The 16,059-nt window shown below is 34.4% G+C and overlaps 1 pseudogene across 1 annotated transcript in view; it reads left to right on the plus strand.

Annotated features, from left to right (window-relative positions):
* The window catches only part of LOC306804277 (sodium channel protein type 1 subunit alpha-like), an 88,543-nt pseudogene extending 73,137 nt beyond the window's left edge, over positions 1–15,406 (plus strand). Inside the window, exons 23-27 of the transcript XR_013777954.1 lie at positions 8,930–8,983; positions 9,325–9,462; positions 10,845–10,949; positions 11,302–11,572; positions 11,937–15,406. The product of XR_013777954.1 is annotated as a sodium channel protein type 1 subunit alpha-like (transcript). The remainder of the gene's footprint in view (positions 1–8,929; positions 8,984–9,324; positions 9,463–10,844; positions 10,950–11,301; positions 11,573–11,936) is intronic.
* Positions 15,407–16,059: the final 653 nt, after the last annotated feature.

The raw sequence follows: 16,059 nt of genomic DNA on the forward strand, positions 1-16,059 counted from the left end.
CAAGAAGATATGGCTGATTTTTTCATAGTCTCAGCGGTGAGACTGCATTACCTGTTCATCTAAAGATGCAAGACACACTGATGCATTTTGTAGAAATCTTTTTTTTCTACAACTAATATCAATTTATGATTGTTGTAACAGTTGTTGTTGCTGTTAGTATTCTGCTGCCTGTTCTGGATCTGTGCTGTGGTTCAATGGATGTCAGGGTTGTTATAAAGGTAACTGCTACAGGCACTCCATGCAAAATCATTCTTTGTGTGAGCAGAGGTAACCTTAATTCATTTGAGTTGCAGAACTAAATCCCCATCTTTCTTTCTTGACATCTTTATTTTCAGGTTTTTCATCGAGACTAAACAGAGGAATTCAATCAGTGTAACACATCTGGAACATTTTTATGTGTGGGGAGAAAAAAAAGATAAGACAAACACTAGCTGGCCTAGAATTTCAAAACAGCAATAGCATAATGCAGTGTCATAGATCAGGTCAGATTTTGAACAAATTTCAGAATTTCTAATTCCCTTTCTAATTTGTATGTTTTTCTCAGTTCCATGAAGCTAAGTAGCAACAGATTGATCACTGGGATCTTTTAATCACCAAAAATACAAGTGATATTTAAAAAGAAAAAAGGGCTAAATGTCAAAAATAGAATTGTGGTTTTATAAAAGATAAGGATTATTCTGCTACAGAAAGGTCCATTTCTACTGTCTGGTAATGGAGGAGACCCTTTATAATGAAAAGAAAATATATCCTGAAAATAATGTTTCTACTTAAGATCTCTAAACAGGTCCTAATTCCTGGCCATAAAATGTGGGAGGAGGAGGGTGTTGAGTGACAAATAACACAACCACAACATTCCTCTTCCAAAGGCCCTCCAGAGGCTGTGAAATACAGGTAGTAAAATTGAGCAGTTCTGAGCTTGCTCACAACTGTGTTGGTAGTGGGGGAGAGTGCATCTATATTGCAGGGAACAGAGAAGGACTAAGACAACTTAATACACTCCAAAATCCATGCCAATCCTCTCCTGCCTCACTGTAGACCTAGATTACTGAGAGTCAGAGCCCTACTTCATATTTTATTTTACCTTCCTACCAGGTCCCAAAAGTTTTCAGAAGAAAAAATATAAAATTTAAAATAAAATATAACTTTTAATGAGAACCTGAAATTGGATACATAAGGAAAAATATTTGCTCATCACAAAAGTTTTAATAGGTCTGACAGACACATGTGATTAATTGCTGTATATATCAGAAAAATACACATTTTAGATACATAAGATTTATTGACATCTTGCCTGCAAATGTCTGAGAAGGCAACCCCCTCAAAAATCAATCAAAATGCAAAATCAAAAGTCCTAAATGTATCCTTTTTTAGATAAATGAAGGGTATTGCTAACTTAATACATGAAACAACAAGACTGGAGCTTGAAATAAATTATGTTAATTCAAGTAGACACATACTGCAAACTTGTCTTGCTTTCGTATACAAAGAAATTAATCTTTGTTATAATCTTGCATGGAACAATAAGGCAATAAAGTTATGTATTTAATTCGCGCCTAATTCTTTTATGTAGAGCTTAGTTTCTAGATTCATGGCATTTGTATTTTCAGCTTAAATTTCAAAACTATGTTGATCAAATCTACAGGTTTCCATTTTGCTTTAAACATTTTTTAAGCTATAATTTCATGAATTTTTAGAATTTTATTATGTCTACATTTTTCATTTAGCACATTTTTCCTTTTTATCTAGTACAAGTCAGTGTCAGGCATCATCTTACGACTACCAGGTCTTCTCTTTTGTTTTTCTATTAATTATTTTCATTATCTCACTTCTTTTCTTTTCGTTACATGTACTAATGCTAATAATTTGAAGGAATGGTGCAATGCTGCAGTTATAAATGTACTGCTTTAAATTTTATAGTATTAGTTTCTGAATAAGCATTTATTAAGGAATGGTGAAACAGTATACAAAAATGTATTGTAAATATGCTTATACTCTTTTCTCTTTCCCCCTGTATTTGTGTATTAGGTGGTTGTGAATGCCCTTTTAGGAGCAATTCCATCCATCATGAACGTGCTTCTCGTTTGTCTTATATTCTGGCTAATTTTCAGCATCATGGGAGTAAATCTATTTGCTGGGAAGTTCTACTACTGTGTTAACACCACAACTGATGAAAGGTTTGAAGTCGACCAGATCAACAATTTTAGTCAGTGCGAGGAACTCATAAAAAACAATCAAAGTGCCCGGTGGAAAAACGTGAAAGTAAACTTTGATAATGTAGGATTTGGGTATCTTTCTTTACTGCAAGTAGTAAGTGATCACTCTTTATATAACTTTTCCTGTTTATATGCAGTAGTGAAAAGCAATTCTAGCAACAAATGGACAAAACATTTACCTGATGATTTTTATCTTTGACATAGTAGTGCTGCTACAGTGATAACTGATTACTCTTTTCATCATAAGCAGCAAGTAGAGTCTACTATGATGAATAAAGAATTTTTAGGACATGTAATGGACACATCTTCCTATTTATGGTTCCCTTATTCCTTCAGCCCCTTCTAACTTTTAAAGTTTCTAGAATTACCTAGGAATGGTACTCAGGTCTCTAAATATTTTAAGTTTTACAGTTGCTGAAAATAAAATCTCCATTGGTGTGATTAAGTCACAAAGAATTCAGGAAATAAATCTCATTTCAGGTTTGTGGCTACCACCAGTGCAGATCTAATCTAAAAAGCAATTTCTCATTCAGAAGAGAAGTAAGAAAAGGAAAATAGCACTTGATACTCTGATCTATGAACAATTTTCCTGATATTTCTGTGCATAAGGAATTAAGGAGTTTATTTAGCAAAATCTAAAGGGAAGAAGAAATAAAATATATGCAGAGAGATACTGTACGATTATGCCTTCACTATCAAAAATTGTGTCCTCACAACACTGTCTATCTTTGTATTTTGAAGCAGCAAACAATTAGACACAGCTTTAATCAAGAAAATGCTGGACTTTTCCCTATGTTGTGTACCTTCAGGAACTTCTGTGTATTTTTTTGTTTTTAGGTTACTATCTGAATCAGCATTACCTTAGGTTTCATTTTTATTGCTTTTAAATAAACTTCCAGATTTTATATTGTTTATACAGAATCTCAGTAAAACAAATCATTAACATGATGCAGTGGTATGGACACTGTCCTGCACAAGGTCCAAAACAATAGTTCTGAGCAATTTGACTTTCCTCTCCCAGCAAATACAGCATCTTACCTCTGTGACTGATAATTCTGTACATTTAAATTTCATTAGGTTTACTTACTTTACTGTCACTTTGGGAAAGAGTGAAGAGGGACCAATAGTATAAAAGAAATAAAATACTGAACTCAATACTATTTGATTTTGATAACTAAAGACTTTAGGAACTTATTTCTTTGCCTTATTTATGAAATCTACTCACCCAGGGAGGCAGAATGCTTCATTACAGGTGTTCAGGAGAAACAGGACCTCAAAAAATACTCATTTCAAGTAGTCTGCAACTCTGTTTCTAGTAGTAACCTATTCTACTCTGGGACGTAAATAATTATTCGAGGTTCATTTCTTCCCTGGCTTCGTGGCTGCATTCTCCACCCCTCAGCTACTTGCAGTTGTGTTTATTTCAGTGTCTATTCATCTATTTCTATGCATAGATTATTTCATTTTCTATTCATTGAAAACACACAAATATTTCCTTACATGAAGACTTAAATTCTTACATTATTGGATTTTTTGGGAGGCAAATTAGGGGAAATTTGACAGTTGTTCCCACAATTCCAAAGGAAAAATTAATCTAGCTCTCATGGAGGACAAGCCTGTTTGTTTGTGCAGTATCTACAATGTAGAGTAGAGATCTTGCAAGAACATGAGACCCTCACTTAAGGATGGAGGATGTTTTGTGTGAGTAGAATGTCCATGGCAATAGCACCTAATTTTTCTGTATTGCTAAAATGCTTGTGAAAGGTCTTTTTGTTTGACATAGCAGAAAAAACGGGCATTGAACAAAACAGAAACTTGGCCATACCTCTTTTAGGGTTTGGTAAGTAAGCCAATAGTAGTGATTTTGCAGTTATGGAATTATAAAAGTCCTAGGAATAAGAAAGAATAATACCAGACTAATTTTCAGTTAATGCATTAAATTAAGAATCTGGTTTTTTTCACCTTCAAGAAAAAAAGGCCAAAATTAATAAATTAGAGATTCATAATTCACAATTCAGAACTGTTTGAGATTCTTACATTGCTTTTTCTATCAAAAAAGACTGATAAGGTGATTTTCTATTTGATACATAAAGTACTTTGGATCAAACTCTAGAACAAGACTCCAAAACCATCAAGTCAAAACAAATATGAGACTATGAAAATATGAACAGGTATGTCACAGCCCTAGATTTTCCTACCCTTCCTAAACAGTTTGCAGCAATACAAAGAAGGCTTAATGCTAAGGTATGACTCGGTTAAAGGTACACATTACTGTGTCAGAAGCTAAGATAAAGCTATTGAAAGTTTAGCATTTGGCCAAAATTATATATTGAGCCTGAAAAATCTCATTATAAAACCATGGTTGCAAGTGGATATGCTTTCTGTTTGCCTCAAGTAAACATTAATGGCCTTTCTGCTGAAGTCATTTGGTTCTCCACCTTAACAATCTCAGGCATACACATTTACTAGTGCTGGACCTGAGAGAATAACCTCAGGGAAGTCAATGCCATTTTTCTAATCACAATTTCTGTGAAGATTATCAATACATGAATTACTGATACAAGGCCAGGAAGCTAGAAAATAAATACAGAAAGCTTCCTCTTATTTCCCTTCATTTCCATTCTGCCCTCTGGCTCATGCACTTTGAGTCAGCCAACGTAATTCCCTTCACTTTTCTGGGTTACAGGAACCATAAGGTAGGTCCTTACTATCTGTATCACTAATAGGATGGAATACTAGTAGAAGTTAGAACCATTTTTATGACGAAATATCAAAATTAAGACAAGACAAAAGAACTTCAAACCAAGGCACTGAGGGCCTTATTATTCTGGGAAAGATGTAAATATTTGAGCAACTTTTTTTTTTAAAGTCACTGGCAGTATATAGGTCTGTTCATCATAGAGGACTCTTCTAAGAGTGATATGGAAAAGAAACGTATATTTCACACAGAAACACTCAAAAGCAGAGGGATAATTTCAGAAAGAAGTATTCTGGGTTCAATAAATGCAAATGTGTGATAGTAACCATAAGCAAAAGAAACTCTCTAACAATCTTTTGAGTTTACTTGGCAGTGCTGGTCAATGACTTTTCTGAATGAGAGGCCTAGGAAAAGAACATTATCTAATTTTTTGTTGACTTTTTTTTTTTTTTTTCCTTTCATGGGAGGTGCTTGTGAAAATCTTTAGTATTATAGCATTGTTTTATTTTTTTCTGCCCAAAAATACAGCCTAACAATACATGTTATTGATAAAACCAAATTTTATGAACTTTGTTGATCAGACTGCTTTTCAGAATTCTTACATAATTTGAAGTTGGAGTATAATTATTCATGCCATCAGTCATATAAATACACATTTCTTCTATAATAATTTTTTTCTTCCATAATACAGCATAGATCATGTTGTTTTATGTGGATCTTCAAGCTTTTTTTTTTTCATTTTTGGTCTGAACTTGCTTGAGTATTTTTCTGTCCCTAAAGAGAAGCATCAAAGCAGAGAGAGATCTGCTGGAGAAATTCCTTTCACAATTGTCATGCACCAATGAGGGAAGAGGAAGAGGTTGGTGCACACAAAGAGATGTGGCATCTGCCCTGATAATTTTATGGCCTTATGCCTTTTAACTTGAACCTAGTATTTGGATTCCTTGGTAAGTAAATCTCCCAGAGGGCTGCTTTTATCCTGCTAGTAAGGGTATACCCTGTTTACCAGGATAAAATGTGGCAAACCAGTGGGTCTCAAAGCACAGTATTATACTCTACTGTTCTAACTAATAGCAGTAAGAAAACACATCTCTTGAAGTGTATGGTAAAAAAATCAGAAGCTGAATTCTAAGGCTAAAACTTTAGGATGCTTTCAAACTTCCAGCAGGTTAGTATTTTAAAAGCAAGATGCTATAATATCTCCAGAAGGGAATGTGAATCTTCATGGTGATTATTCCTGGTAAAGAAATTGAGTGGTAAAACTCCAGCATGACTTACAACTTCATTAGAAATTATTTATCAGGGGAAAAAAAACCCTATGATTTTTATTAATAGTAAAGGAGATGGGGGATTTTTGTTCCGTTGTTTTTCTAACTACATTTGAATCTGCATTTGAATGTTTGTCACTGATACCTCCTTGGAGGGAAAAAAAAACATTTGGAACTGATGCTGACTTCAGTTATACTGCTGTAATATTTGAAATCAATTAACTACTCCTGATTTAGTGTCACTGAGAATATTCAATATATTTTATATGGTAATATGCAAAATGGAAATGGATCATTTGATCCCTTGGTCATTTTCTGTGCTATTTTCTTTCAGGATACAAAAATACACAAATGATACCTTATTTCTCTTAAAGAGATCACACTGCAGATAAATATAAGCAGGTCTATGCATCTAAAATAGAAATAATGCTTTCACTGAATAGGATTCCCTGTCTATCTTTCTTAATTTCTTCAAAAATTTTAATATCTTAATTTTATGAATTTCATTGTGGAAATCAAAAGATAACAATATGTTATATTTCTAATTTTCCACCCCACAGTCTTTTCAAGTTTCCTTTTTAACAATGACGACAACAACAACAACAACAACAATAATAATAATAATAATAATAATAATGCTCAATTCTTCAGCTCTATTTTCTATCATTAGTGAAAGGTAGTGTCTGTTTATACTGCAGTACTTTAATGATGATGGTGAAGCTTAATATTTTAAAATTGGTCTATTTTTTTCATTGAATCAGTCTTGGCTACACAAATAAATTTGAAAAAAAACCAGTAATTATTCTGTTTTGCCTGAAGGATGATATGCAAAGATCATCATGTGTTTGAATCTGAGGCAGCAGCACACACTTTGCACAAGTGCCACTCCATCATTTGCATCATCTTTCTGAAGTAAAAGCGTGCCCATTATTTTCACATGGTGTTTCAGACTGAAGTCCTAATTTCAAGTCATGACAATGAAAAAATGCAAATAGTGTACCAAGACAGGAACAAAAGTAGCACTGTAAGACATTAAGTGATCATCTTCCCCTATTTAGACCTTGTTAGATGAAATACTGAGCCCTGTTTTGGTTGCCATTTCGGCAGTTGAACTAATATAGAACTCAGAGAAAAATAAGGAGATGATCAGAGTTCTGGAAAACAAGGGTTGCATGGGAAGATTGAAGGAACAGTGATGACTACCTAAAAAAGAAAGACAGCAACAATCAATCTGGAAAAAGTAAAAGATGCTGCATGAAAAGATGCTGCAGTTCCCCAAATATGTAATGGCAATGACAAGTGAGTCTTAAATAGCAACAGAAGGATGTAAGTATTAGGAAATAATGAAAGGAAGTGCCAGAATACTTATTTTTATAAGGCTGTGGAGTATTCACCATTAAAAGCCTTTGAGAACAAAATGTAATTACATAAATAGACCTTATCTACCTTTCCTAATCCCTTGCAGTTCAAGTATTCCACAAGGACTTTGAATTCTTCAGCTGACTTGTACTTGTTTCAGATTTATTCTTGATTTATTGGTTCTCTGATACTACATTTTGATTTCACCTTCATAATGTTAGTTTCCTGAACTTCATATTTTCTGTGTTGACTCCAAGATGTGAAAGTTGCTGCACATTGGATTTGGTTCTAAGGATAATCATGCTCTTTTCAGTATTCCACTGTTTCAAAAGTGTAAGGACCTGCCCTTTCAGAAAATTAATTTCTTCTCATTTTAAGTTCACTTCAGATTGATGCTAAACTGCTCCAGGTCCTGCATGAAAAAAAGTTTTTTGAAATTTCCACTAGAAATGAAACCTCAAGATGATGGTGATACAGCAAAAAACATGAAGAGTGTTCCATTCCTGAGTCTATCCTGCAAGTGGTCTCTGTGGCAAGGAAAATGAAGGAACTGATGATCTGCAGCCTTGCTTTGCAAAATTCTAATGAAGATTAAACAATATATAACTATTTCCCTTTTTTGCTGTATTTTTGGGCATGACTGAATTAAAAGCCAAGTGATTTCAACTTGGAGATCTTGCCTAGTTAAAAGAGAACTAATTGCCACAACAGAGAAAATTATTTTCTGTTTCAAACATTCTGATGACGCAATTGACACTTTACTGTCAAATGTAAAAATTTACAGATTTTGGGCAGAGGAAAAAGCCCCAAAATTTCAGTAAATGCTGTCATTTATGAAGCATATTAAGTATTCAATGCACATTAAACACTTCCTACTATTTTATCTCAGAACATATGAGACATCTAGGCTCTATAAAACACATTACATTATATTTAAAATGAACATAGAAAAATCTCTCAATGTAGATTCGGATTATAGGAAAATACCTTTTTTGAGATGATCAGATTTTTGGTTCCCTTTTTTCCCCATCTTTCTGGTTTGGGATGGAGAAACTACATATTAGTCTCAATTGGTGGTAGCTCAGTTGCATGAGGCTATACACCCAGTTCATAGCTTTTGCAGTTGACATGATTTGATGAACTAAAATGTCATCTATAATTTTGGTAATTAGAAATCAGAAATAAGTTAATCATACTCACTGCTTAAAATGTTCATATGAACACAAAGTAATGGGATACACAGCAGTATATCTGATGAGCAGCTGAATAGAAAGCCAAAAGGCAAAATTCTTTAGAAATCTAATGCTACTAATTATTCCTGGTGCTGCATTGCTGGAAATTATCAAATGAATTGTCTTTAGTATGCTTAAACAGATGTGTACTGTTTACAGGCTACATTTAAAGGCTGGATGGATATTATGTATGCAGCTATTGACTCAAGAGATGTAAGTAATGCAAATATTTTAAACTATATTTTTTTTCCCTGATGTCTGTCTATCTACAAGTGTGTATTTACATACATAAACAATTAATATCCATGCAATGCAATTAAAAATCTATATTATATAGTATGAGATTCTGTGGTAACAAAATGTAGGCAACTGAACGCAATCTGCTAGGTGCTATCAGCAAGAGATGGAACAAACAAAATATATTGATATAAGTTATAGGAATATTGTCCAAATACAAAATATTGGAGATCCTTTGTGCATTTGGGGCACTTGTGTGATTGAAATTTTCAGATGAAGTCTTAGGAATCATATTTCACTTTTTATTTTTTCCTTAGGTGTTACAGCAACCGAAGTATGAAGACAACTTGTATATGTACTTGTATTTTGTCATCTTTATAATTTTCGGGTCTTTTTTCACCCTGAATTTGTTCATTGGTGTCATTATTGACAACTTCAATCAGCAAAAAAAGAAGATAAGTATTGTTTCATTTCCCTTTTAAAGATGTTCTAAAATAATGAATTTTTGCAGGTGCCTGATATAAGGAAAGTACACCCATAGCTTGTTCAAAACTGAAAAAGCTGCACTATGTTATGACAAAATCATACCAGCAGTATTCATTGAATTTGAAAAATTTTTCATTTAGTGAATGGGACAGGTCCTTTTTTTCAATGCCCAGTTTTGTCTTCCTCAAGTCATCTGCTCTTTCACGAGTAAACTTCATGAAATCTTCCTGCTTGATCCAGCTGTAGATAATCTCACTGATATATGTGGTCTGAGTAAGAGATGCTTGCCTTTAAAATTATTTTCTGTAAATAGATAAAGCAATGAAAGCTCAAGGACCAAAGCAGCTATGAATTACTACTTTACTTTTACTTTACCTGACTGCATCACTTTCTTTGGTTTTATGTTAATAATGAACAAGATTTTTGGATGCTCTATGTGTAGAAACATAGAGGTATAAGGCCAGGGAGCCCACCCAGCTTATGGTCCATGCATTCCCACATCTTCAACCTTCCCACACACTCATCCACAAAGGGCTGTATCCAGTCCTATGTGTGCATTGGCATTCCTGGAATTAGATGCCTGCAAGTATCTCTTATCAAAGAAAAATTCTTAAGAGGTATAGGAAGTCTCATAGGTTTTCATTCAAGCTGTCTCTAAAAAAGGATTAGAAATTTGAAAGACCCATAATTCCTTCTTTATTTTCATTGTCACACTACAAAGGCAGGTTCATGCTTTTGCTAAACAGAACTTCACTGAACACAGAACTAATAAAAATTATTTAAAAGAGAGAATTTTGCTGTTAATGGTACCAGGAGTGCTTCAATCTTCAACTAAGTTTCTCCAAAGTCTGATAATCATTTTCTCATGATGAGAACATTGAAGATTTTGGGTCCCAATGCTAATGTGATTGCTAAGCTAGAGATACCTAAAGCACATTCCTGTACTGAAAACCTAACTTTGTCTTTTTCCTTTGTTTCACTAAAATCACAGTTCAGAAGTGACAGTATTGAGCAGTCCATACTATCTGAGTTTATCTTAAATACTATTTACTGTATCTCTTCCTATAAAAGATGAGGGGTACTGGAAATTATTTCTGGAGTTCCAGGAAAATAACTGTAAAAAAATGTTGCTGGCTTTTTTTTTCTTTTTTTTTTTTTTTGAGATACAGTACTGGATGTCCAGACTTCTACACTCAATGTTTAGATTGTTGACAGCTGCATTTGATATCTAAGAGATTTCTTCCCAATTTAGTCTTCTTGATTTTTGCATCACTCAATCATATTTCTCTAAGAGATTTTTCAGCACTGCATATAAATGTGATTATAACCAGTTCTGATTTCATGTTTTTACTTTGGAGGTCAAGACATATTTATGACAGAAGAGCAGAAGAAATACTACAATGCAATGAAAAAGCTGGGATCCAAAAAACCACAAAAACCTATACCAAGACCAGGGGTAAAATTATTTATACACATCAGACAAGTAGTTATTTACAAGGAGTTTTTATTGATACAGGGAGAGCAGAAATATGCCAATTGAAAATTATCAGTAACCAAGGCATTAGTCAGCAGAAATGGAAAGTAAAAATAAAACAAAAAATTATTTTTCAGTTAAAACTATTGTATATATCAATATGCAACAGAGGAGGCTGAACTAAGTAGTTATATTTGAGTACTCAAGACCACTAGTTACAATTTTATTGAAGTCTCATAAGCCTTACTGCATGTGTTTTTCTACTTTCTTCTAACAGGAAAAGAAAATAAATTACAGTTTGTATTGGATGTTTCTTTTTTTCTTTCTTCCTCAGAATAAATTCCAAGGCATGGTCTTTGATTTTGTGACACAGCAAGTATTTGACATCAGCATCATGATTCTTATTTGTCTTAACATGGTTACCATGATGGTAGAAACAGATGACCAGAGTGAAGAAATGGAAAATATTTTATACTGGATAAACCTTGTGTTCATTGTCCTTTTCACTGGAGAATGTGTCCTGAAATTAATTTCACTTCGCCACTACTACTTCACTATAGGCTGGAACATTTTTGATTTTGTGGTTGTCATTCTCTCTATAGTAGGTAAGTCTTGTCAATTAAACTGAAAAGAAGGTAAAATGAATAGGAGATGAACTTTTACTTGAATACAGCTATATGATGAGCTTTTGCCATTGCAAGATTTACAGCCAAGTCATTTAACTTTACATTTTAACTTGTAATTTAGCTAAACCAACCATCAAAACTGTTATAATCATCCAACCTTTATTGCACCTGCAAATATTACCTATAACTGCTAAAACTGAAATTATGCAAGTGTAATCTACAAAATATATTTAATTGCTACATAAAACTGCCAATTTTAGAACTATGTTTCTAAATTTCTATTGTGATATGGAGATTGAGCAGTGATGAACTTTGGTTTTCTTTACTTTTTTTTCTATTTTAGGTATGTTTTTGGCTGAGATGATTGAGAAGTACTTTGTATCTCCCACACTGTTCAGAGTCATCCGACTTGCCAGGATCGGTCGGATCCTGCGCCTCATTAAAGGCGCTAAGGGAATCCGCACTCTGCTTTTTGCTTTGATGATGTCTCTTCCTGCTTTGTTCAACATTGGGCTGCTGCTCTTCCTGGTCATGTTCATCTACGCAATATTTGGCATGTCCAACTTTGCCTATGTCAAAAGGGAAGCTGGGATTGATGACATGTTCAACTTTGAAACGTTTGGCAACAGCATGATCTGCCTGTTCCAGATCACCACGTCCGCTGGCTGGGACGGTTTGCTCGCCCCAATTCTGAACAGTGGAGAGCCAGACTGTGACCCTAACAAGGCTCATCCAGGGAGCTCTGTGAAAGGTGACTGTGGCAACCCTTCTGTTGGAATTTTCTTCTTTGTCAGCTACATTATCATATCCTTTCTGGTAGTGGTGAACATGTACATTGCTGTGATTTTGGAGAACTTTGGTGTTGCTACTGAAGAAAGTGCTGAACCCTTGAGCGAGGATGACTTTGAGATGTTCTATGAAGTCTGGGAGAAGTTTGATCCTGATGCAACCCAATTCATGGAATTTGAGAAATTGTCTGATTTTGCAGCAGCACTTGACCCTCCTCTTCATCTACCCAAACCAAACAAAGTCCAGCTTATTGCAATGGACCTGCCCATGGTGAGCGGTGACAGAATTCACTGCCTTGACATCTTGTTTGCTTTCACAAAGCGTGTATTGGGGGAAAGTGGGGAGATGGATGCCCTCAGAATACAGATGGAAGATCGATTTATGGCATCCAATCCTTCCAAAGCTTCCTATGAACCAATTACAACTACATTGAAACGAAAGCAGGAGGAGGTGTCTGCTGTCATCATTCAGCGTGCTTACAGACGTCACCTTTTAAAACGAACAGTAAAACAAGCTTCCTTTATCTATAACAAAAATAAAACTGAAGGTGGGGCTGGTCAGGGTATGAAAGATGAAATCCTTATTGACAAATTAAATGAAAACTCATTTACAGAGAAAACAGACATAACAGCATCAACAGCAGTTTGTCCACCCTCTTATGATCGTGTAATGAGGCCAGTGAAAGAAAAGCATGAAAAGGAAGATAAAGATGGTCAGAAATAGGAGCAAATAGCAAACAAAATAATATATGTGCAAAGTAGTTCATAGCCTGTGTTTGTGTCAACAGGACTCCTGAAGGAGGTCTATGCCAAACTGACAATTTTTACAAATATACTGTACATTAAAGGTCAGTGCCTATTAAAAGACAGTGACCCCTTGTCAGTGACTGTGACTGTGATAAGAAGAAACAACCTTGACAGGAGGTTACTGTTCTCACTACCAGCTGACACTGCTGAAGAGGAGAGAAAAAATGGCTACACAGACTGTAGGGACCAGTTAAAGGGGTGTGAAACCAAGTATTTGTGTGTTTAGCATAAAACAATATGGTAACTGTACCCACTGTTTGCATTTCAACTGCCACATACTTCATATTTTTACAAAATCTGTGTTGGTGGATTCATCTTGTTTTTATTCATATGTTGTTTATTATATGTGACTATTTTTGTAAATGGGGCTTCTGTTGGGGCAGGGAATTAAGTACACCTTTACAGGTACAAGGGCCAGGTGTTCTATTATACAACTAATATACACACAGAAATTATTTGCATGAAGGCATGCTGCACTTATAGATCATGCATGAAAATAACATTAAGTCATAAAGAACAACAGGGTTTTTTTTAGCACAGTGTTTCTGGAAAGGAATAACAGATTTTGAGGTGCTTAATTAAGGTATTCATGTTGTATCATGTTCAAACAAGTCTTAGTATGCCTGTAAAGTCCTCTACAACTCACAAGAATAGTAAATATGATTTACTTTTTGCACAGACCATTAAGTTTCAGAAGGTGCAAACTTCTTCCTAGGTCTGGAGTCACAGATTTTGTCTTTGTCAAATGTCTTTCTGCATACGAATCCTAAATGAATCTGCCTCAGCCCACCAAATTGATCAAAAGGAGCCCTCTATAAAGTTGTTCTGCTTTATCCTGCAGTATTGTTTAGCCATCTTCAGCTCTCAGTAAGGTTGATGTTGTACACGTTAATGAAAAGCCCTCTGCTATGTAAATAATTTTTAACCTGTGGTGCATGTTTGAGCAAACAGATAATGACTTTAGCACATTTATTGCATCAAATATGTACCACAATAAGTGTAGTGTGCAAGCATTCGACAGGTAAAATTACGTATTATCTACCATTATAGATAGTTTGGATGCAATCAATGCATGTTTATATTGCCAATGCTGCTATTCCTTTAACTGGCCAGGATTCTTAAACATGGGAAGCCATACATCAGAGCTAAATGAAATAAACTATTCAAAAAGACCTCATTCCTCCATATCATTAAGCAATATTTTGCAGCTATTTAGGAGCTTATTTGTTTTACATTTCTTAATTTTCAGTGAAAAGCATATAGTGTATATCCAAACTGTACAGATGTTGAAAACTACTAAACCTGTTGAAAATAATGTTAGGATTTTATAAGCAAATATAAATACTGTAAAAATCATTTTATTTTATTTTTCAGCATTATGTACATAAAACAAGAACTGAATTTTATCTTCAGGTTGATGTCACAACATTTTTGTTACTTTCAGTCCATAGCACTTTTTCACAGAAGAACTCCAGAGAACAAGATATAACTAAGTGAATGGATAACTGTAGGATCTTATTTTTTACAGTATTTGCCAACATATAAATAATTTCTGCGAAATAAGTTCATAATTTGCTTCTAAAAAGCTATGTTTTTGGGGATTTTTTTTGCAGCTGGGAAATGGTCTAAAGTTCAAACTGAATGTCTAAGCAGTGCCTGCATCATAAGTTTTCAGATATTATCTTTCTTTCAGAGAATCCTGAACCTTTTCTCATATTTACTCACAGATTTTTTTTTTTCCATTCATGCTGCACTAGAACAGTTCTAAACGTTATCTAGGGTCCACGATATTTTTTCACAGAGAAAGTAGCAAAATTGTATAATCCAATCCATCAGGACATTTTTTGTTTCTTACACAGAAAAATTAAATATAGATTACTTTTATTAAAATTATTGACTAAATCTGTATTAGTGAACTGCATGCAGGAAAATGCTATTACCCTAACCGATGCTAAAGAACATTATTAATGCGTCAAAATAATAAAGATAACATTTTTTTATTGTACATTCCTTTTGTGTTTATTATCTGACATTAATACAAAAAGAGTATGCTTTTAAACCACAGAATGAGAGGATACTGAAAACCTTTACAGCAGCTATACTGTTCTTTCATGTAAGAAAATCCTTGTTAGTCACTACTTAGGGATTTCTTATTCAATGTGGGTTAGACGTGATGCTTCTGCACGCATCAGCAGTTCTGCCCTGAGCGCATTCTCACAGCAGCCACAGCAGCCAGAACTGAGCATTCAGGGGCTCAAAAACACAAAATGAGGACACAAAATACTGCCAGACCCATGACATTCCCCAATCCCTTTATTCTTGCTGGGTGCTGTTCACAAACAGGCTACAGAGCATCTCACGTTTGAGCGCGTTGCTGAAAAAGGGGAAATGGTGTTGGAATGAATAAATCATTGGTCTTTCCCTCAGGAATTTTAGAAAGCACCCCATTCCTAGAAGCAACCATTTGTGGGTACCGATAGGGGGAAAACAAATGCATCTGGAAAGTGGGTCTGTTCCTTAATATTTATCCATTGCTTCAGTGAATTTCTGAAAATACTAATTTTACATGTTTACATAATTTTATATTCCATTCCCCTACAACTTACAATGAAAACATTTGTAGGTGAATACTGAACTTAATATTAAACCAGTTGATGAGTTGTAGTCTCTATGCTTGCTTAGTGGCTAATGCAGAAATAAAACTTCATAGCATTATCCCTGAAATTAATCATAAATTTGTCAAAGGAGAGACATTTTTCTCTGCAAAATTGTTGTGAAATACATTATGAAAAACGACGTCTACAACTGATTACAAATGCCTAAGTATCAGAATGAAAAGATAAGTACTTTCTTATTAATATGTGGACAAAA

This window comes from Erithacus rubecula (assembly GCF_903797595.1).
Source record: "Erithacus rubecula genome assembly, chromosome: 8".
Taxonomy (NCBI): domain Eukaryota; kingdom Metazoa; phylum Chordata; class Aves; order Passeriformes; family Muscicapidae; genus Erithacus; species Erithacus rubecula.